This window comes from Mesocricetus auratus, unplaced genomic scaffold, assembly GCF_017639785.1.
Source record: "Mesocricetus auratus isolate SY011 unplaced genomic scaffold, BCM_Maur_2.0 Super-Scaffold_100019, whole genome shotgun sequence".
NCBI lineage: Eukaryota > Metazoa > Chordata > Mammalia > Rodentia > Cricetidae > Mesocricetus > Mesocricetus auratus.
Window position 1 is genome coordinate 13390931 of NW_024429200.1, and position 22017 is coordinate 13412947.

Genomic DNA, 22017 nt, shown 5'->3' on the forward strand with positions numbered 1-22017 from the left:
GCATTGTTTCTTCTGTTTCTATTTTGTGGAATAATATGAGGAGTATTGATATTAAATCTTCTTTGAAAGTCTGGAAGAATTCTGTACTAAAACCATCTGACCTTGGGTTGTTTGGTTGAGAGATTTTTAATGACTTCTTATATCTCACCAGGAGGTTATAGGTATATTTAAATTGTTTATCTGATCTTAGTCTAACTTTGGTAAGTGGTATGTATTGAGAAAATTATCCATTTCTTTTAGATTTTTCCAATTTGGTAAAGGTTATGATCCTCTGGATTTCTTCTGTATCTGTTGTTACATTCCCCTTCAGTTCATGATTTTGTTGCTTTAGATATTCTCTCTGCTTTTTTGTTTGTTTGGATAAGGGTTTGTCTATCTTGTTGATTTTCTCAAAGAATAAACTCTTTGCTTTATTGATCCTTTGTACTGTTTTCTTTGATTCTTTTTTATTGATTTCAGTTCTCAATTTGATCATTTATTGCCATTTACTCCTCTTGGGTATGATTACTTCTTTTTGCTCTAGAGCTTTCAGCTGTGCTGTTAAGTTGCTCATGTCATGATAAAGTCTGGGGGGATCTTTGGTGAATTTCATGGTGCATGAGGTTGACAAACATGGGGGACAAAATGTCAGGCAGACCGAGCTTAAGTGAGAAGTTTTATTAGAAAGAGGAAGGGGAAAGGAAAGAGAAAAGAGGTAGACACAGAGACATAGAGGACAGAAGAGAAGAGGGAGACAGGAAAAGTTCTGTCTGCCCCAGGGGAAGAGCAGAAAGAGAGAGGGAGAGAGAGCTTAAGTGGTGGGGGTCTTTCTTTTAAAGTGGTCCTTTGTACCTGAATGCAGAGTATACAACCCTGGAACCCTGTGATAACCCAGGTACTGCCTGCGTGCATTCTGACAGGTGACAGAGGCAGACCAGCATGATGTCTGAATCCTTACAAGTATGCTATCTTCCTAATTTTTTATGTAGGCACCTAAAAATTCTCCAGTTCTTTATAAATATGCTATGAACTTTCATTGTGTTCCATAAGTTTGGTTATGCAGTTTGTTCATTTTCATGGAATTCTAGAAGGTCTTTAATTTTTTCTAGACCCATTTTTCACTCTATAGTGAGTTGCTTCATTTCTATGAGTTTGTAAGCTTTCTGATGTTTCTCTTATTGTTTATATCCAGCTTTAATCAGTGGTGGTCTGATAGAATGTAGCAAGTTATTTTAATGTTTGTATCTGTTAAGATTTATTTTGTGTTTGAGTGCATGGTCTATTTTGAAGAAACTTCAATGAAGTTCAGAAAAAAAGGTATATGCTTTTGTGTTTGGGTGAAATGTTCTGTAAACATATGTTATATTCTTTTGGTTTATAACATCTATTAGCTCCAGTATTTCTCTGTTTAGTTTTTCTTTGAATAGCCTGTCTATTGGTGAGAGTAGGGTCTTGAAGTCTCCCATGATCAGTGTGTGAGGGTCAATATATGATTTAATCTGTAACAGTGTTTCTTTTTTAAAAAGTGGGTGCCTTTTTGGGGAACATAAATGTTAATAACTAAAATGTCATGTTGGTGGATTTTTCCTTTTATGAGCTTGTGTATCCTTCCCTATTTCTTTTAATTATCTCGAAGTCTATTTGTTAGATATAAAATGGCTACACTAGCTTGCTTCTTATGTTCATTTGCTTGAAATATCTTTTTCCAAACATTTACCCTGAGATAATATTTATCCTTGACATCGAGGTATGTTTTTTGAATGCAACAACAGGATGGATCCTGTTTCCACATCCATTCTGTAAGTCTGTGTGTTTTTATTGGGTAATTGAGACCACTGATATTGAGAGATATCAATGACTAATGATTGTCAAATCCTGTTATTTTTGTCATTGTTGTTATTGGTGGTGGTGGTGTGGATGGGTGCTTTCCTTATTTTTATTTTGCTGGTGTGAAATTATTTATTCCTTTTGTTTTCATGTGTGTGTAGTTAAACTCCTTGGGTTGGAGTTTTTGTTCTAGAACTTTCTGTGGGGGCTGGATCTGTAGCTAGATATTGTTTAAATTTGATTTTACCATGGAATATTTTATTTTTTCCATCTATGGTGATTGAAAGTTTTGCTGGGTATAGTAGTCTAGGCTAACATCTGTGATCTCTTAGAGTCTGCAGCATCCTTTCAGTATTTAGCTACACATACACCTATATTAAAAATGCCATTTAAATGTGAAGATGTGAAAACAGATAGTGATTATCTTCATGTGAAATTTTCACTAAGCTCCAAAATTATATCTAAAGGAGGAACCCCTGAAGGAAATATTTTTTAAAAGTAGACAGAGCATAATTGAGTAATTCAAGTATTGAAACAATTTCAAATTGTTTTATGTTCTTCCCCAAAACATATCCAAGTGTTCATGTATGCATATGTATGTGCATGTGTGTATGTGTTGTGTTTCTAGGGAGCTGGAGTGAGGGTTGGTCGAAATGAAACCAAGAAGGAGAGAATATCATCATAAGAGAAGTTATTAAATTGACCATCTGTATCTGATATGGTCAATCTTTAGAAAATCCCAGAGCTCTCAGTTTAAAGCATGAAAGAAAATAGTTGTTTTCAAAGACTTTAAAACATCTGAATCTTGCAAGTAGTGACTGAAAGGCATTCATGTTTCTGTACTTTTGAGTTATGTTTGTAGGAGTGCAAGAAGATCATGCATGTTTTCTATGCCACCTGGGTAAAAAAGATGCTATGAAGGAAGTTGGGGGAGAAGTATCAAGGGCTGTGGATTAACAATTGTTAATGACAGCAGCTCTCACAGAATTTGTTATCATGGCTGAAGCTGAACGTGGAGCCAGGAGACCTTGAGACACAAATCACTGCATCTGCAATCATGCAAAACTGTCAGAATTTCATCACTGTAGTCACATAATGAACTCATGCTAGGAGGAAAGCATCTCCTAGATGTGGACCTTAGAAGTTGGACCTCTTAAGAAAGATCCAAAATAAACCTCTTTTCATGAAACTTTAAAAAATCGTATTAATCGCTTTATATCTGTGGAATAACCAGTCTATTGTTTAGTGTTTAGCTTGCTTTTCTTAAATTGCAAGCTCCATTGGGATAGGAATATTTGTTTCTCTCACTAATGTGAGCCACTGAATACTAATGCCATTACAATATCTTTTGAATGCATGGTCGGTACATTGAAAAAAAAAAACTCACCCCAGAAATGATCTTTCATCATTTGAAAACTACTAAGCACCATGATTGCTATTTTCTAAGCACGAAAACTGGGGCTTAATGAGATTAGATATCTTTTTCAGTTAAAAGGAGTCACTAAGAATGAGTGACACGGCATATTCTGGTCTTTCTGTTTCTAGAGTCTGTGTGCTCTCCTCAGCACTAGCCTCCCACCCCCTGGGACAGAATTATGGTTCATAAAACACAGAATGAATCACAGCATGTTGGAAGTAAGCCACACAAATCAAGGGAGCTTATAGGCTTTGTGATTCCAGGCTTGAGCATGAACTGCCATTTAGTCTTGAGGTTTTAGAGGGGGACTTAAGGACCAGCTAGAAGGTGTTATAATGACTTTAATGCTTATCCCTCCAAAAATTTGTGTTGAAATTCTAAACCCCTGAGTTGATAATTATTAGCAACTATATTTTTGGGAGGTGGTTTCGTCACTAGGATGGAATACTTAAGAATGGGTTAGCTGGGCGTTGGTGGCGTATGCCTTTAATCCCAGCACTCAGGAGGCAGAGGCAGGCAGATCTCTGTGAATTCAAGACCAGCCTGGTCTACCAAGGAAGTTCCAGGACAAGCTCCAAAACAATACAGAGAAACCCTGTCTCGAAAAAACAAAAAAACAAAACAAACAAACAAACAAAAAATAACAAAAAGAAAAAGAAAAAAAAAGAATGGGTTTTGTAGAGTTTGAAAAGGCAGGAACTCTTCATGAGTAGACAATGCAGATCCTAGAAGCAGTAAGTTATTAAAAGAAACCCAAATGCTAAGTAAACATGGAGCACCTCTTTAGGAGTCTTTAGTCAGAGAAGCTTAGAGGCACCCAAAAACAATAGAAGCTCTTGTAATTCTTCTTGGCTACACACTAGAACAATTGGTGAGATCCTAATGGGGGATGTCCTTTTGTATATGTTTCTCTTATTGGTTGTTGAATAAAACATGGTTGGGCCAATGGCCAATAAGGCAGTAAGATAGGTGGGACTAGGAGAGGAAGAGAAGTCTAGAAAAGGTAGGCAAGAGAGCCCACCTGAACAGTTGTGACATAGCAGGCAAAAAGTTGCAGGTCTGGCATTCTCTGGTTATCCAAGACCATGTGGAAAAACATAGAATAGTAGTTATGGGTTAATAATTAAGACAGAACTAACCAATAGAAGCCCTAGTCACTGACCAACAGTTTCATAATTAATATAAGTCTTGTGTGTTTATTTGGGGCTCTCAAGAGTGGCGGGACAAAGGACCTTTCATAATAAGATCTTCATGGTGTAACACCACACAAGCTGAAACTGGTCTAGAGGATTCCTCCCTGCTTGCTGGTTCTTATGATTCTGGATGATTCTATGCAGGTTGCTGTGTGATGAAGGCACTCGTAGTCCAGCCCAGCTGTGAACTCTACAAAGTGTAATACAAACACTCCAGGAAAGAAGTGTTCATTGGTGTAGTTAGAGGCATTGCTGTTATGGGAGTAAACAACCACTCTATAATTGAATTTGAGGTTTATCATAAAAAATCTCTTAAATATCTATGTATATATTCACAAAGACTCTCCCCTGAGACTCAGAAAATATTGTGGAAGAGGAGATGGAAAGAATGAAAGCACCAGTGCATGGGGAGGGGGGCTGCAAAAGAAACATTGTTAAGTAGGACACAGCCATGGCTACCATGAAACTGGGGACACACACACAGACACACACATACATACAGACACACACACACAGACACATACACGGAGACACATACAGACACACAGACAGAGACACACACAGACACATACACAGACACACACACAGAGACAAAGACACACAGACACACACACAGACGCACACGCAGAGACACACACAAACACACACACAGACACACACGCACAGACACACACACACAAAGACACACACAAACACACACACAGACACACACACAGACACACACGCACAGACACACACACACAAAGACACACAGACACACACACAGGCACATACACAGACACATACAGACACACACACAGGCACATACACAGACACACACACACACACACACACACACACAGACACACATACAGACACACACACACACACATACACACACAGAATGTATTCTGATGCTTTGCTTCCGCATCTTTTCACATTTCCTTTATATCCCTACATGTCATGCTATTTTGCTTGTATTCTGACAAACAAAGCTTGCCTGGAGATCAGAGAAGCAGAGCAGCAAGCCATTAGAGTTCTTACCTCTATGAAATCTCAGACCAAAAAGGCAGAGATTCTGTCTCCAGAATTATTATCACTTCCTCTCTCCTGTCTATACAGACTTCCAGACCTCTATGGTTAACTAGTGGATATCTCTGCCCTCTGATCTCATTGGCAAGCTTTATTTGTCAGAATACAAACAAAATATCACAACACCTACAAGCCTATACATTTCTTTCTTCTACTAGTTTAGTAAGGACAGTTGTTTCTTTTCCCTTATGAAAAGGCTGATTTTCCTGCCACAATGTGAGGCTCCAGCTAGAAGGCACTATCTATAAGCTAGAAAGGCCTTATCAGATATTCTATCTTTGGTTACCTTTGATATGAATTTCATTGCCTTCGCACCCATAGAAGATAAATTTCTATCATTTATAAGTGATACATTTTGTTATAACAGCTTGAAATGACTAGGAAATGATTCCAGAGAGATGAGCTACACGTTATGGAATCTGCACATAAAGTAAACTAATCTAGAGGAAATGGGAGAAGAATTACATAGATATGGATGGTTAGAATGTATTAATAGAAAGAGGAAAATAATTGATTGTAAGTAATGTAATACTCAGCTTGATTTTTATTTTTGGGTCCTTGTTCATCCAACATCTCTTAAGATACATCTCTCAGACTTGCATGTGTTTAGATGGTTCCTAAGCAGTATATTAAAAATTAATATCTGCTCAACTGCAGAGATGTCCAGTAAGTAAGTTTGGGAACCTCAAAATCTATGTTTTTCAACAAGCTTTTCAGTGATGGTTTTGTCAAGGAGGTGACCCAGAGATGACAGCCTGAAACCTGGCCCCAAGGCTTATAAATGTAAAAAAAAAAAAAAAAAAAGTAACTTCAGGGATGTATCAAACCTCTGAAATGTTGAATATTTAAATTTTATTCCTTTCTCTAAAAATGTGAAGAATTATGTCATATTAAGACATTTAAATTGGCTTAACAGCTCTCTCTCTAGGGAGCCTTTGCCATTTGGCTGGTTAGTGATTGGAACTTACTGACGGGTAGAGATGGAAATATGCAGTCCTTGGGTGCAACATGCCTTCTGGAAATATTTCTTGAATCAAAATGCAAATGAAAGCTAATAATTATTCTCCCAACATCACCAAGCTTATGCGTTAATGTCTTAAGCATCCATATTGCTAAGCCACTCTCCCAAGCCCTGTTTGTGGATAGTCTAGCGAGGTGAAAGCACTAGAGAAAAGCTTTTTAACAGAAAATACCCTTCATCCTGAATTCTCTTGGTTACCAGCATGTGGTGGAGAGATATATCTCAACAAAGATGTGATTAAGGGGTGGTCTAATCATCTACTTTTCTAATATGAATATCACTTTCTTTTGTTTCTAACAGGCAAATAAAAGCCTTACTGTGCACACACTCCAGTTGCGGGTAAGGGTTTGGCTGGCCGCCTTTTTCAAGGGCAGTCTCATACATTGCAGTTTGGGACTGGTAACTCTAGTTTTTAAAGTCATGAGATTGAACTTGCTATTTTATGAAGCGTAACCTGTCTTGGGGTTGATTATATAAAGATGAGTTCATAGGAGGCTTTGCTGACAAACTAGAAGCCCAGGGTACCCAGTTGCTATGATAAGTTTTCCCCCCTGGGATGGTCTGACAGGATTGCTGGGAATATCACCAAGGATGTGCAGACAGAGGAATGAGGAGATAAGGGGTCACGAGGACAGTACTTAGCTTGAGGTAATATTGCTTTCTGGGTTATTTTTTTCTCCAATTTAGGATTTTGTTTTTTAATATGACGTGATTATCTATTTGCAAAGAACTCTCTATTTACTTCTGAACTGGAGTTTCATGTATTTATTTAGATGAACCTGTTGTTTTTTCCATTTTTCATCAACTACCACAAGCTTTTATTATAATATCACTTCATAATTTCATTTTTATTGAGAAACTATATTATTATTATTTACATCCTGAGTGCAGTTTCCCCTTCCTCCTCTCTTCCAAGCCCTTTCTCCACCTCCTCTCTGTACCCCCATCTGAAACCCTCCTGGGTTTCTCCTCAGAAAATGGTAGGTCTGTCATGGATATAAACCAAATGTAGCATATCAAGTTGCAGTACGACTAAAGACCTCCCCATGTATTAAGGCTGGGCAAGGCAACCCAGTATGAGGGAAAAGGTCACAAAAGCTGGCAGAAAAGTCAGAGACAGCCCCTGCTCCCACTGTTAGGAGTCCCACAAGAAGACGAAGCTACACAATTGTAACATATATGCTTAGTCATTCCCATGCAGGCTCCCTGATTTTTGGTTCAGTCTCTGTGAGCCACTATGAGCCTACGTTAGTTGATTCTGTGGGTTTTCTTGTGGTGTCCTTGACTACCTCTGGCTCATACCATCCTTTCTCCCACTCTTTTTCAGGGTTCCTTAAACTCTGTCTAATGTTTGGCTGTGGGTCTGCATCTCTTTCCATAAGTTGCTGGACGAAGCCTTTCTGATGACAATTGGGCTAGGCACCAATATATGAGTATAGCAAATACCATTAGGAAATAATTTTATATTGTTACAATTTTTATAGTTATTTTCTGATCCTCAGTTTTATTAGCAAACTATCTGAATCAACTGTAGTAAGAAAGGTAACAGCTAGTTTCACTAAAGACTTAATCTTGAGGATGACCTTGAGGACCAGAGTGGTTTATGACATATCCAACCAAGTCCACTTAGTTTGTTAGTGGCAGAAATCCTAAGTCCTTCTGCCTCCTAAGTATGGTCTCTTTCCTTTGGCTTATATTGTCTTCCACTCCTATGGAAATTGGAAGCAAGGAGAACAGTTTTTGTGGTAGAACTAATCATCTAGGTTCCCTTAGAAGAGAATCTATGGTTACAGTCTTCTTCATGCATTCTAAGGAGGCCATGTGGGTTCCTTCAGATCTCCAGTCATCTCATTGCTGTTACAGAGGGTGTGATGGAACGTGCTTGTTTCCTACAGAACCCAATCTAATTGCTGCATTTTGAGGGACTTGTGTAAGAATTGCCTAAAGTTTTTATTATCCTTATTTTCTTGAAAGTTTCAAGTATCAGAATTTGGATCTTGTATATTCCTTACTGAGTTAAAGCCTTGTTTTACACAGGCATAGAATTTCAGAGTTTAATAGCTTTTCAATAAAATAGGAACTATTATATTTCTTTTATTTAATGAGTTAAGAAAGCCTGTTTGATGGTTTTGTGCAGCCCTGTAATTGTAATTTCTCAAAAGTTCATTTTCTGCATTTATTAGTACATAAATATGTACATTCTCAATAAATACAAAATGAATGAAAATATTTTTACCTTTAAAAGATATAATAATTGTCTTGTTTACCAAGACTGAAATGTCTGTATTTGTATCACTCACAAGTCCTTTGATGGCATTGGATGAAGAGAACAAGGCTGTTATAGAAGAGAAGCCGGAATCCTAGGCACTGGCTGATGTCTGGATGCTTTACAAAGCTTGAGAACAGGGTAGAACAGCAGTTGCCAGATGTTTCCCTACTGGTATGTTTCAAAATACCTGATAATTTCTGTAAAGAGAAAAATCTTTATTATTACAAATAGAAAACAAATATTTGCCAACATTTTATTCTGTTCACTATGAATAAGGGACCAATGATATGTTGCAGCTGAGTCAGAGAACTCTTCAGGCATCAGACATTTGTAGGTGGCACTAAAATATGATGGAAATATTGAATGCCAAAGTGGTTAACAACTAACAGAGTCATAAACCATAACCTCTGGTTATCTTTTCTACCAAAAGAAAGTTTACAAGTTAACATCTGTCCCTAAAAACTTATTAACTGGCCAGACAATAAAAAGCCAAATCTAACACAGTGCTATAAGTGTTCTTGACAATCTCTCCATCTTGTTTTAGCATTTCCTCCTCCCAAATCCTGAGAATACCTTCATGCAGCAGTATGTTCAGCATCCCTTCCCTCCCTCCCTCCCTCCCTCCCTCCCTCCCTCCCTCCCTATCTCCCTTTCTCCCTTTCTCTTTTTTTGGAGAGGATATTTTGAGTAGAAAAAAGAGTACAAGGGCACTCGAATATTTAGGATGTTTCCTCTTAAGCAGTTGAGTGAAGAAACTCAATGACAGGTGTATTAGCTAGTTCTTTATTATCGGAAGAGAAATATCCAAGGTATTTCACGGAGCGAAGATGTATTTGGTTCACAGTTTTGTAAGTTGACTTTCTTGCTTTGGATTGCAATGAGGAGATACAGAATGGCAGCAGTATGTAGTAGAACAAAGGTGCTCATTTCAAAGCTTGGGAACAAAGAGAGAAAATGGAATAGGTTCCCACAGCACACTTCAAGGGTATACCTGATGACTTAATGAGTTAAAGACTCTGTTAGTTTTCACATTCTTAAAGACTGCACTCCAGTAGCTTTGCCCAGTGTACTAAGCATTAATGGTGGACCACTGAGGTCCAAACTACAGCACAGGAATTTCAGTCACTTAAAGAATGTATTTGCTGCAGAATTATTGCTTTTATTTTTGGTTTGTGCTCTGGAGGACAGAGGATTCATTGGTTGTTTAAAGAAAGAGAGAAAGAATAGAAGAAGAAATGGACATCATAGAACTTCTACCATGATCTACCCTAGACAATGGAGTCCTGTTGAGAAGCCGGAATAGGGCAGGCAGAGAAAACGAGCTCTACAAATGCAGAGGGCTCCACAGACTGGCTATTAATAGACACTGTCTCAGCCTGTTACAGACCTTGCACAGTAAACTACTTGGAACCCACCCCCATGAATCCAGGTGCCTTAGCCTTAGATGAGGGCAAAGTCTAAGGAATGGCATTTCCTTGTCTATACAATTTGCATGGGTATGGATGCTTCCAGTATTTTATAATTTAGTATGATCCAATTTAGTTGTCTGAGCTGTCTTCATTAAAGAAGAAATGCTCTGCATGTTTTAAGAACAAAGAGTTTCCATTATTATCCTAGTGTTAAAATGTTCACAGTTTCCTTTCTCAGTGATAAGGTGGCCGGAGACCTAGATGAGATTAACTTGGTATGGGAAGCTTGACAATGTTTGCCACTTTGTCAGCATAGCAGAGAATTAATCCTGCTCTCACTGAGAAGTACAGGACCCATCCTTTCTTATTAATGTATCTTGAAAATAAGATTAAATGTATAAATTTACAGCTAGGACAATGCCATGCTCAGGCATTGGTGATGCATATGTGCTTTGGGAAACAAATAAGTTTCAGTGTTCACGTTCTTATCTGTCTCCTTCTTAGTGCTTCTGGTTAAGACTTTTGGTCAGGTAAATTAAAAAACTCATTAAACTTCAAAGCATGATTTAGTAGAGAGAGTATTATTGCTATAATTTGTAAAGTACATTACATAGATCACTCTATGAACACAGATAAAGTACCTATAATGCTACTACAACAACTTATACTATACCTAATAATATAACACACACAAGCACACACACACACACACACACACACATACACACAGAGTGTGTGAGTATGTTGTGTCTGTACAAGAAAGAAAGAGAGAGGGAGAGAAACATGCATGCACACACACACACACACACACACACACACACAGATTGATTAAGGTGGGGTATACTTTTGTTTCTCATCTGCTTAGTTCCAGAAGTATTTTGGAGCTAGGCTATTTTTCTTGGACATGGTAATGTTTTCATATACATAATGAGATCATATGAGGATGGGACCCAGCTCTAACTTTATATGCTATTTCAAATAATTTTGTGCATGAAACAAAGTGTCATGGTATGGAATTTCTACTTGAGGCATTATGCTTCACTCAAAGTTTCAGATTTTGGAGAATTTGTCATTTCAGATTTCAGGGTAGTGGATTCTCTACCTGAATATTCATTTGAGTTGTTTTCTAATGTAACTGGAAAAAAAGTCCAGTATACCCATGGTTAATGCCAAGTTTAATAACTGCCCCCTCCTAAGAGTTCGTTAGCAGCAGGCCTGAGAGTTCTCTGGACATATGTCCCTCATAAGGTCAGTCTTTTACTTACATCATTTTTTCAAGTTACTGGGGGACATTGGACAAGCAATTTTCTTGCTCTGGGCATCAGTTTCCATTATGATGGATATAAGGGTATGGATAAGATTATATCAATAGCCTTGTCTAGTTTGACGATTCTAGATATAACCAAAATTTGAATTGTGAAAAAAATCTGTGTTTTTGTGACTTTAATTCTGTTCTTGGTTCTGTGGCAACTTTCTGGAACTTCTCCCTGTCTTGTCTCATTTTCTCGCTTCCCTCTTTGTCTTATCCTCTGTCTTTCTTCAGAGCCCAGGTAGGAGTGCCAGTTCTCTTCAGTGGAAGAAAGATACAAATTTCTCCCCCTGGATGCTTTGAACTTTTTATAGAAGAAAATCTCAGAGCTTATTGGCTTAATTTTTGCTTCAGAGCTGCATGTGAGAGAATGTGTTTGTCTCAAAGCAATTCTTTAGAGGAAGCTGGTCTTTCCAGACGGAAAATGTCTCGCTAGCCAGTCTCATTGTAGCCTCTGAAGAGAGGATAGCATTGTCTGTTTATTATGCAGTTTACAAGGTCCCTGTCTGATTTAGGCTTGAGCAGAATGACGTATATAAATGTCTTTGTGGCAGGGCACTGGGTTTGCCAGCAGTGATTCTGATGTTGACAACGCTCTGGTCTTGTCTGGCGGTAGCAAGGGTGAAGTCCCTCCTTGACTATAGCAGCCAGGCAGGGGCTGATCCAGTGACACCCAGGTGTCTCTGGGATTTTCCCTAGTCAATGCATTGCTGTCACACTGCTTTCATTAAACTGCGGCAGTGACAGGATTACACCTCAAAGTGCAGCAGCTGGAGGCCCTGCACACGCTGCTAAAATAGTCTCAGAATTGAAGTGAAAGGTTTAGCTTTAGGTAGGCCTTTAAAAAATGTAGGCTCCCTCCTCTCAGTCTGAGATTAAACGGTTGAGTAGACCTTTTTGCTACATGCTGACTGTAAAGTTCTCTGTTGTCATTTGTCACAATGTGGTAGTATGTTTGCAACAGAAAATTCTCTCTTCCTAACTGACTTGGCATTTATTATAAGAAGTCTTCCATCATCCAGTTAACTAATTTTAAAGTTAACTCAGATTTGATAGTTGATTCTGCTTTCCACTTGGAAACCTTGAGGCTTATCTTGGGAAGCAACCCAAGGAGACCTTACTGATAAGGATTCTGTTGCAGCTTGACAGCTAACTATTCTACAGAAGGGCTCAGCTCACGTTAGAATTCAGTGAGTTTTCAATCCTTTGTTTTTCACGGAGGGCAAATGAATTGACATTCCACACACTACAAATAATATAATGAAGCTAAAACAAGTATCCATCTATCTAGGTTATTCTCTTCAAATAGGGAACAAGACACTATTCTGAAAGTAAAACACATAAAAAATCCTCTTTTTTTTTTTTTAAATAATGGTCACTTAAGGAGAGAGGGCCAGAATGGATGTACAAAAAAGCTGAAAGGAAGAAATATGGGAAGATAAAGTTAGGGGACTAAGGTAAGGAAGCCGAGTAGAGAATTGAGCCAGAACAAGATACAGAGAGCGAATTTGCATGGACCAATCTGAACCCTCCTCAGTTCCCTGCTTCCCCCACCCCCGAGAGAGTCCTCAGAAAAGGTTTCTTCTCTGTCTCTCTTCCAAGTCCTCTCAGTTTTCATAAACCGTTATCTGGACTTAGGTCTTCCCTAGCTTCTGTGCTGTGTAGCTCCCCGTCGACCGCTTCTGGGTCTCCTGCCCTGTGCTTTCAGTGTTTCCATAGCTACTGCACATCGTATTTCAACACTACCTATAGCCCCCAGGGTTCCCTGCAGCACCCTGTGACCCTACAGCTTCCATGTTGGCCCCCATCTTCACCCCCCCAAAGCAAACTTATATATATATAAAAAGAACGACACCCAGAACTTGCCTGGGTTTTCTGGGAATTCTGGTTTCTTCTCCTGAGAGAAGACAGAGATCTTTGACCTTCTCACTCCCGATTTTAGGCAATAAAGCACAGTAGGGAAGCAGGCTCACCACCCTTGCCCCACAGGGTGGTGGTGGTGGTGGGTCACAACTACCTGTGACTTCCTCTCCTCTGACTGAAACCCTCTAAGCAGCTGTTTCATGGAAAGTGTATACACCATCTACAAAGCATTTTCATTAACAAAGAGCCAGCTACTCTGCAAAGGTACTCCACACAGCAACCTCAGGTGGCAGCAGACTTCTGGTGTAGGCCCCACAATCCCTGTATTCCTGTATCCACCTCCTAAGTAATCTCCTTTTTCCCTTTAGTGTGGGCTGGCCATAGAGTGTCGCTTTGAATGAACAGAACATGACAAATATGATGTGATGCCACTTCTGATATAAGGTTACAAAGGGCTGTGACTGCCATCTTCCCGACAGTCATTATTTTCTTTCTTGCTTACTAATTTGATGAAACCTGATGTGTTGCAAGCTGCCTTATTGGGAGGCTCATGTAGCAAGGAGCTAGCGGTGACTACCAGACAACAACCAGCAAGGATTCCAGAAACGTCAAGGCATAAAAACTGTTAAAGCCATTTGTTTGGAGGCAATTTGCTACACAGCAGTAGGTAATATGAGATGAACTCTTCTTTAACAGGCACGCTCTCTCTGATTCTGAATATAAAAATGAGCTCATGATTTGATTGTCTTTAGTTGCAGTGTACGACTAGAAATTCATGTTTTAGTAAGATTCGTTTGAATTCTTTTGGAAGGATTATTTCTTTTCTCCCCATCCTCTCTGAACCAGCTTTGTCTTTTCCCACAGCCTCTCCAAACTCCCAACATACCCCAATCTGACCTACATGATTTAACGGCGGGTTGTTAATTTTCCTGCATTATTGCACATCTGTCAGGGAGAATTGGAATGCCTATGCTGTAGTGCCTATGGCTTCATTTGGGTCCCTGAGCCAAACAGTAATCACAAGTCATTTGATTATTAACATTGGAAAGATTCAAATAGCTTAAGTGGACTTCCCATTGACTTCTTGAACATTTGTATACTTTATTTGGCATCAATACCTAGCCAGCTGATAGACAATGACAAAAAGTCCAATTATTCTGACATTGGAAGTCTCACTTCTGAATTTCACAATTATCACAAAAAGTTTTTGTTATAAGCTTAAACTTTCTGGGAATGCAGATTGTTTTCTAGATAATATGAACTATAACTCCCACTTACGTCCTCTTTGCCACCATCCTAAGTGGTTTGTAACTAAAATCTCAGAGATTCATGTTTGAAATCCAATGAATAATTTAAAAATAATATGAAGTTTAAATAAACTTTAAAGTCAAAGAGCTGAAATGGAAGTCGCATGGAGGCTGGAGTTACATGCAATGGTTTGTACAAAGCGATTTAAAAACATGGTGTGTGCTAAGCTTTCTTTAGTGCCACCTACTAGCCCTAGTGGGGATGACGATTTGTCTGGCTGATGGTGGCAGTGCCAGTGGTGTTGTTGATAGTGGTTGTGTGGTGGATGTGGTAGAAGTCATAGTAATGATGCTGTCTATTTGATTCTTTTCACCACCAACAGTCAAGTAATTTCTGATTATCTATTATATGCTCAGGGACCCAAAAGTAGCCACAACCATTAGACCAAAGGACAGTCTAGTTCAGCATGACAGACATAAGACAAGAGACAAAAGGAAGGAAAATAATCAAATAACATCTGAATTCTGTGGATCACATTTGTTACAGGAATTGGAGAGGCGTCTGAGGAGATGATAATACAAATTGGTCTGCTCAGAAGGGATCTAGAAGGAATAACATGCTCCAGATTTCTCAGATGTTACAAGAAACATACTTTTGGATGTCTGGAGGAAGCCAGATGAAAGCTGAAAGGCAATTCTTCTCTTTGTTACAAAGACATCCCTGAAGCCAGTGATTCAGGCAAGAGGCAAACACCATATTGTTGCACAGAGCTGTGTTATCCCTTATGTCTTCTCCTAGGTTAGGCCAGGCCAGTGGGAAGGACCATACTGAGGGAGGACCAGAAGGTGGCCCTGTGCCTTTAAGTACATAAGCATTTGCTGAGGAAGGACATGTAACCAGCATGTCACGGGACCACACATTACCATGCTCACTTTATTAGTATGAATACTGCTTGGTGGTGTCACTATTTCATTGACTTACCACAAGTTTCTTACTTTCTTAAGAATGTGCAGTCAGTGTGGATATTTCTGGTGGGTAGGCAGCATTCTTCAGCATGGAGACACAGAACCCAGGACCCCATCACCTTCAGTTGATATGTTAACTTTGTCACTATAACAGATATTCAAAGCTTTTTAATTACTGGAATTTGTTATTTGACAGTTTCGTACCTGTGTATAATGCATTCTGGTCGCTCTGAACCTCTTATCTCCCTTTCTTTCCCGCCTACATCCCCCTACTCACCAGTCTCTTTCCCACATATATGTCTTTTTTGCTTCTTTGTGTCCCTCTGGGTTTGACTAGTGTCTTCTGTGCAATCTTAGTATTGGAGCTTTCCATTGGAGTCTGAGGTATATCATTCAATACATAGCTGAGGACAGTGGCTTCTGCTTTGCAGAGTCCATCAATAGCCTACAGATCAGCAGGGAAAGGTAGGGGGTCATAAGCCACTCTTGTAGATGAAAGTTCTTGTCCTACCCAGCCCTGAAGCCTATAGTCCCAAATAAACACACAGAGGCTTATGTTAATTATAAACTGTTTGGTCAATGACTAAGGCTTCTTATAGGCTAGCTCTCTCTTAATTATTAGCCCATTTCTATTAATTTGTGTATTTCCATGTGGTCTTGGCTTACCAGTGATTCCTGGACCTCTTTTTTTTTTCCTCAGCAGCTACATGGTGTCTCCTCCTAGCTTACTCTCTGAGTTCCTTCTCCTAGCTTTCTCCTAATCTGGTAGCCCAACCTATACTTCCTACCTGGCTACATCCTGCCTCTCCTTTGGCTGAAACAGTTTTATTGATCAACCAATAAGAGAAAGATATAATCACAGCTTACAGAAGGACATCCCCCATCACCCTCTCTCATCCATAACAGATTGTTGAGAGACTCTGTCTCGCATAGGCCCTGCACAAGTAATTGCAGTCGCTGTGAGTTTGTAATTACATCACTTATGCTGTATCTAGCGGATGGGCGTTTGCTGCCTTTCTTACTACTTTTTGATTACCATTTGGTTACCTTTTGGTTACCATTCTTCTGGTCATCGTCTTTCTACCTTCCTCTATATTTTTTAATTCCCTTGTTATCAGTGTTTGCTAAAGCACTGAAAGAATGGTATAGATGATGTGCTTAAGGCTAAACCCTCATCTGTTACTTATTCACAGCATCTTGGGGCAGACATGAGTCTCTCTACATTTAGCATTTCTCATTGAAGATAGAAGTTTCTCCCTGTGGGTTGAGAGAAGTCTTTATGTAAAGTTGTAAACGTAGAAATTAGAAGGCACATCGATTTCATGTCTATTTGGTGAAACATCAATAGTAATTTCCCTCAAAGGGACTATGACCTTCCAAGACATGGATTTTTGACCAGGCTTAGAGAACAAGGTATGAGATCAAATCCAATCAGGGAGCAGTTGGTTGACCCTGTAACAGTCATGCCACTATTATACAAGTGGGCCTATCTTGCAAGCATGTTAGAGTTCATTGAGTTCATTTCTGGGTAAGACCACTGATGCCTCTCTTCCCTTGCAGCCTGCACAATACCTCCTAACACTTTGAAAGCTAGCCAGTGGAGAGTTCAGTGCCAGATGGGTTCCTCTATATCTTGAAACTATGTTGTTCATAAATAGGGTGTCTTCGTCTAATTTTAGTGGGAAACCAAGCAGAAAGGCAAGAGTCTGTGTTGTTTTAGAGGCTTCTGAGATCTCCCTGACAAGTAACCCCTATGGAGATGCCACATGCCTGGCACTGGGGTTCTTGCTTAGGGCCTTGCTGCCTTTAGGAACAGAATTATCTAGCCAGACTGGGAATCCTCTTTCAAACTTTTTAATATTTTTAGATTAGGTTAGAAGATAATAGGTTCCCATGTGGTATTTTCCCCCTTTTCTGCACCCCTCTTCTTCCCCATTCCCATCACTCTCTCTATGTTTAGCCCCAGTACTCAGCCTTTATACTTCCATTTTACCTATGTTTACTGACAGCCAGTCCTTAAAACTCCTACCCCTGCTTGCCCCTCTCTAGTTACATGGCTTCTAAGGTACTATAAGTTAAACACACAGAAGAATTGAAACTATGATCTACGTATGAGAGAGGACATTGGTATCTCGGTTTCCAAAATCAGACTAATGTTTTGTAGTTTTATCCATTTTCTTGCAAATTTCATTTTTCTTCATTGCTAATAAAATTTTATTGGGTGTATGTACCACATTTTCATTATTCATTCGTCAATTGTTGAACGTCTAGGCTGATTCCATTTCCTAGCTGTTGTGAATAGAGCAGCGATTAACATGGATGTGCACTTATCTCTGCAGTAGTGTGTAGAGCTCTTTGTGTATCTGTCCAGGAATGGTATAGCTGGGTCATATCATAGTTTTATTTCTAGCCTTAAAATACTTACATTTATTTATTTGTGTGTGTGTGTGTGTGTGTGTGTGTGTGTGTGTGTGTGCTTGCACATGCACGGTGGTGTCTGCAGAGGCCTGAAGAGGACATTGGATCCCTTAGAGCTGGAGTTATAGGTGGCTTTGAGCTTCCCAACAAAGGTGTTAAGAACTGAACTTGAGAAGGAAGTGCTCTTAACCACTGAGCCATCTTTCTAGCACCTATTTTCAGTTTTTTTTTTGAGAACCCTCCAGATTGATTTTCAAAGTGGTTTCACTAGTGGACACTCCACCAACAATGTAAAATACCCACAAGCCTAGGGCCACACCAGAATTTGTGGCCATGAACAGGAATGGGTAGTCTGGACAGCCGTTCTTGGGACACCCAGTTCCTGAGACCTGTCTCCTTGGGCAATGCACTGACTGCTGACTGTATGCAGGAGAATGATTTCTCAAATGCCCTGGATTTCAAATTTTAATGAGCATCATCAGACTCACCGTGTATTTGAAAAACTTGCAGATTCCCAAGACTTATATGAGCAAATTTCATTCAGACAACTTTACAGCGTAGCCCATGAACCTGTGTTTTAAACTGCAATCCCAGTACCCTGAAGGCAAGTGGGTAGTTGGATCACTCATGAAGAGACAGCACCTTGATAACAGTGTGTTTTATGAAGTTTGTCTGAGACAACTGTACGGATTGGTCAGTACTTAAATACCACCACTGACTTCCAACACATGTTCCCTCCCCTACAAAGAGTTTACCTGACCTTTGGCGTCTACTTTGCCACACGTGAAACACACTGAGTACTGGAGAATTAGCGTCATCCTAATCAATAACTCATAAGCGCCGGGCAGTGGATCCCCTACTTCCTTCAGGTGCCCATTGAAGCAGCTCTGGTGTATACGTTTTACACTGGTTTGAGGAATTCTCCACCGGGAGAAGACCGAGAACAAGTTCCGGGTGCCTCCAGTGGGTCCTGGCTTCATACCTGTCTCCCTCTCGATTCGCTTCTCTTCCCGACAACTGGGAGGGATCTCCTCCTCCCCCTCGATGAACTGTCTGCCCTGAAATCTATGTCTTAGGTTGTGTTTCTGGGAACAAATGAGGATGGCAGAGATGCACATCTACTTCACTGCAGGCTCCTCTGGGAATTTTCCATGTGGTTTTGTGGGGCGGTTGGAGTGAGAATGGGCTCATATGTTTGGTTCCTAGCTGAGGGAACTACTTTGGGAAGGAGTAGGAGGCGTGACTTGCCGGAGGAGGTGTGTCACTTGAGGTGGGTTTTGAGGTCTCACAAGTCCATACCAGGCCCAGTCTCTCTCTACCTCCAACTCGTGGATAAGAATGTAAGCGCTTTTCCAGTTCTGTGCCTGTCTGTCTGTCTGTCTGTCTGTCTGTCTGTCTGTCTGTCTGTCTGTCGCCATGCTTCCTGGTGGTAGCCGTGATGACCACGGACTAACCCTCCGAAACTGTAGGCAAGCCATGGGCTAAATGCTTTCTTTTATAAGTTTTTTAGCCGTGGTGTCTCTTGATACTCCACTCTGCCGGTATGCACTAACAGTGGGAGCGAGGAGCACGTTGCTCTCATGAACCTCATTGGCTCTGTGTGATTGACAGTCTACCATGTCTGATCTTGATTCCAGCAGCCAGAGCTTTAATAAACTGAGCAACACCCTCATGATACACTCACTGACACTTTCAGAAGTCTAATAGAGAATGCACTGTCATGGTTTCCAAAATCTGGGTGGCAATTCCTCTTGGGTAAGTGGCCCTCCTGATTTAATGACTTCCCCAAACCAGAAACTGCAGCACAAATCTCCACATGTGGACTACATCTCACAGCTTGCGCTAAATGGCCCCCAAACATATGGTATTGTTTTTTGCATTTTCCAACACATGGACAGTTTCTCACATTTTAAATCAACTGAAAATGAGAAGATTATATTCAAATCTTCTTGGAGGATTAACTACCAGGAAATGTGTTTGATTTGCATAAATATTTGTGGTGGATAGATGATGAGGTCAGACACTTTGTAAAGACACATTTCATACTGAAGGAAATGGGATTCCAAGAAGACTCAAGGTGGCTGCTTCTGGAACCACGGGCTTGTTGGGGCTGGACTGCCTGAGCTTCAGTCATAGTCTCTTTGTAGCAAAGGCAAAGCAGAGGGTGGGATGGGTCTAGGTATGAGGTGTCTTTCCCAACAGACAGCCTGTCTCCTTTTGTGATATTACTCTGTGTGGATTACAGTCTATGTCTGAGCCCAAGCCAGTTGTTCAGGGGCTTCATGGAAAAACTTATATGTAGAAAGGTCCTATTCCTTATTGACCAGATTTCATGTGGGGTTTGAGGAAGGATGATTGCATACTGTGTGTCAGGGAAAGGATGTTGCAGGGTGGAGTACCAAGCATACCGGCCCTAAGAGAGATCAGGTCCACTTATTTCTCAGAGGGCTGCACCAGAAAGGGCAGCCGCATGCCTGGAAGACAGTAGTTCTCTGCAGGTGATGATCAATGGAAAAAGGAGGAAAGCAGCTCATTAGCTGCCTCTCTCCCTAGCAGCTCACTGGGCCTTGTCAAACTTCCACAGCCACAGCCAGCTGTGTTGTCCTCATTATGGAAATGCCCACTAGAGCAGTGCCCTCTTGGCTAACACTAGGCATTAACACTGCGGGGAGTCTGGGTCACAGACCCTGAAGACCAGAATGTGGCCAGCAGCTCTGTTTCTCAGAGTATTTTCAGCTTTGACCTGTCTTCGGGTTCCTTTATCTTGTACATAAATGTGCTAAGACATGCAGCAAAGAGCCTAGGGAGGTGCTTACTCAAATCCACACACTTCCTGGGATAGCTCTGCTCAGACAGCACCCATCTAGGTGACCTCAGACACCAGATGGGTGACATGTGTGAGCTGGGCAGCCTGCATAGAAAGAAGACTGCCACAATTGTCTCCCTACCTCCAGAGGGAGGAGGGAGCAATTCAAGTTCCTAAGGAAACTCCTCAACTCCACAAAGGAGTTGCAATCTTTGAGCCTACTCAGTTCCATTTCTGCATTGTTTCCGATTTCTCTTCACCTTAAAAGCATGTGCTTATCCCTCCAAATTCTCCTCCTCCCCTCCAGTTACCTGTGGCCACGAAAGAATGATTTTACAACTAAGGAGTTGAAAACCCTCATCGGGGATGTAATTATCTATGGGGGTTTTCAACTCCGACTTCCAGGGCTAGCACTTTCCAAGCATAGCTATAAATCCAGATTGCTTTCTTCCTCTGTAGAGTGGGATCAATAATTTTGATCATTTTAGAGTTGATTAGAAAGTTAAAGAAGCCTGAACAGGGTAAAGTTCATAACCTGTACACTGGAACTCAGGCAGGCGACCTGTGATGAGGCCTAAAAGGTTCACGATGCTTATGAAGTTGAAAAATCTCTGGAGCGTACTGGGTCTGCCCTCCTCCCTCCCCTCTCTTCTCTTCTCATTGATTATACCCCCTCCCCCCAGCTCCCAACTCCCTCAGTACACCTCTCTCCTGGGCTCTGGTCTTGGGCTGCAGTTGCGCGCTGCCACCTCTAGATGGAACTTTCTCACCAAGCCAAAGCCAGGCAGGCCCGAGCACCCCCGGTGCAGGGTGGTGCAGCGAGGGGGTTCCCGCCTTGTCTCCGAGGGGCCGGCAGCCAGTAGAAGTACCTGGGCGCAAGTCAGCAAGAAGGGTCAAGGGGCTGTGCATTCGGAACCCAGTGGGTTCCGGCCGCCGAATGGGAGGGAATCCTGAGGTTTCCCGGTGAGCCAGCTCCTCATGAGTTTCATGTCTTGATCTGGGTTCCTCTAATCCTCTCCACAAAACGACAGCCGTCTTGGCTGCCTGGTCTCGTACAGTGCCCGCAGCGGGACTGTGCTGTGTCTCTTCTCCAACTTCTGGGGCGCGATAGAAGGTGTCCCCTGGCACCCTCCGGTGCCCGAGCCACAGGGCAGCATCGAAGGCCAAACAGCCGCTAGCGGGAGGCAAACTTTGCTTGCAAGTGTGTGGCTTGCGGGTGCTA

The 22017-nt window shown here is 41.0% G+C and overlaps 1 protein-coding gene across 1 annotated transcript in view; it reads left to right on the plus strand.

Annotated features, from left to right (window-relative positions):
- The window catches only part of Grm8 (glutamate metabotropic receptor 8), an 865501-nt gene that overhangs the window by 38978 nt on the left and 804506 nt on the right, over positions 1 to 22017 (plus strand). The gene's annotated exons all lie outside the window — the stretch shown is intronic.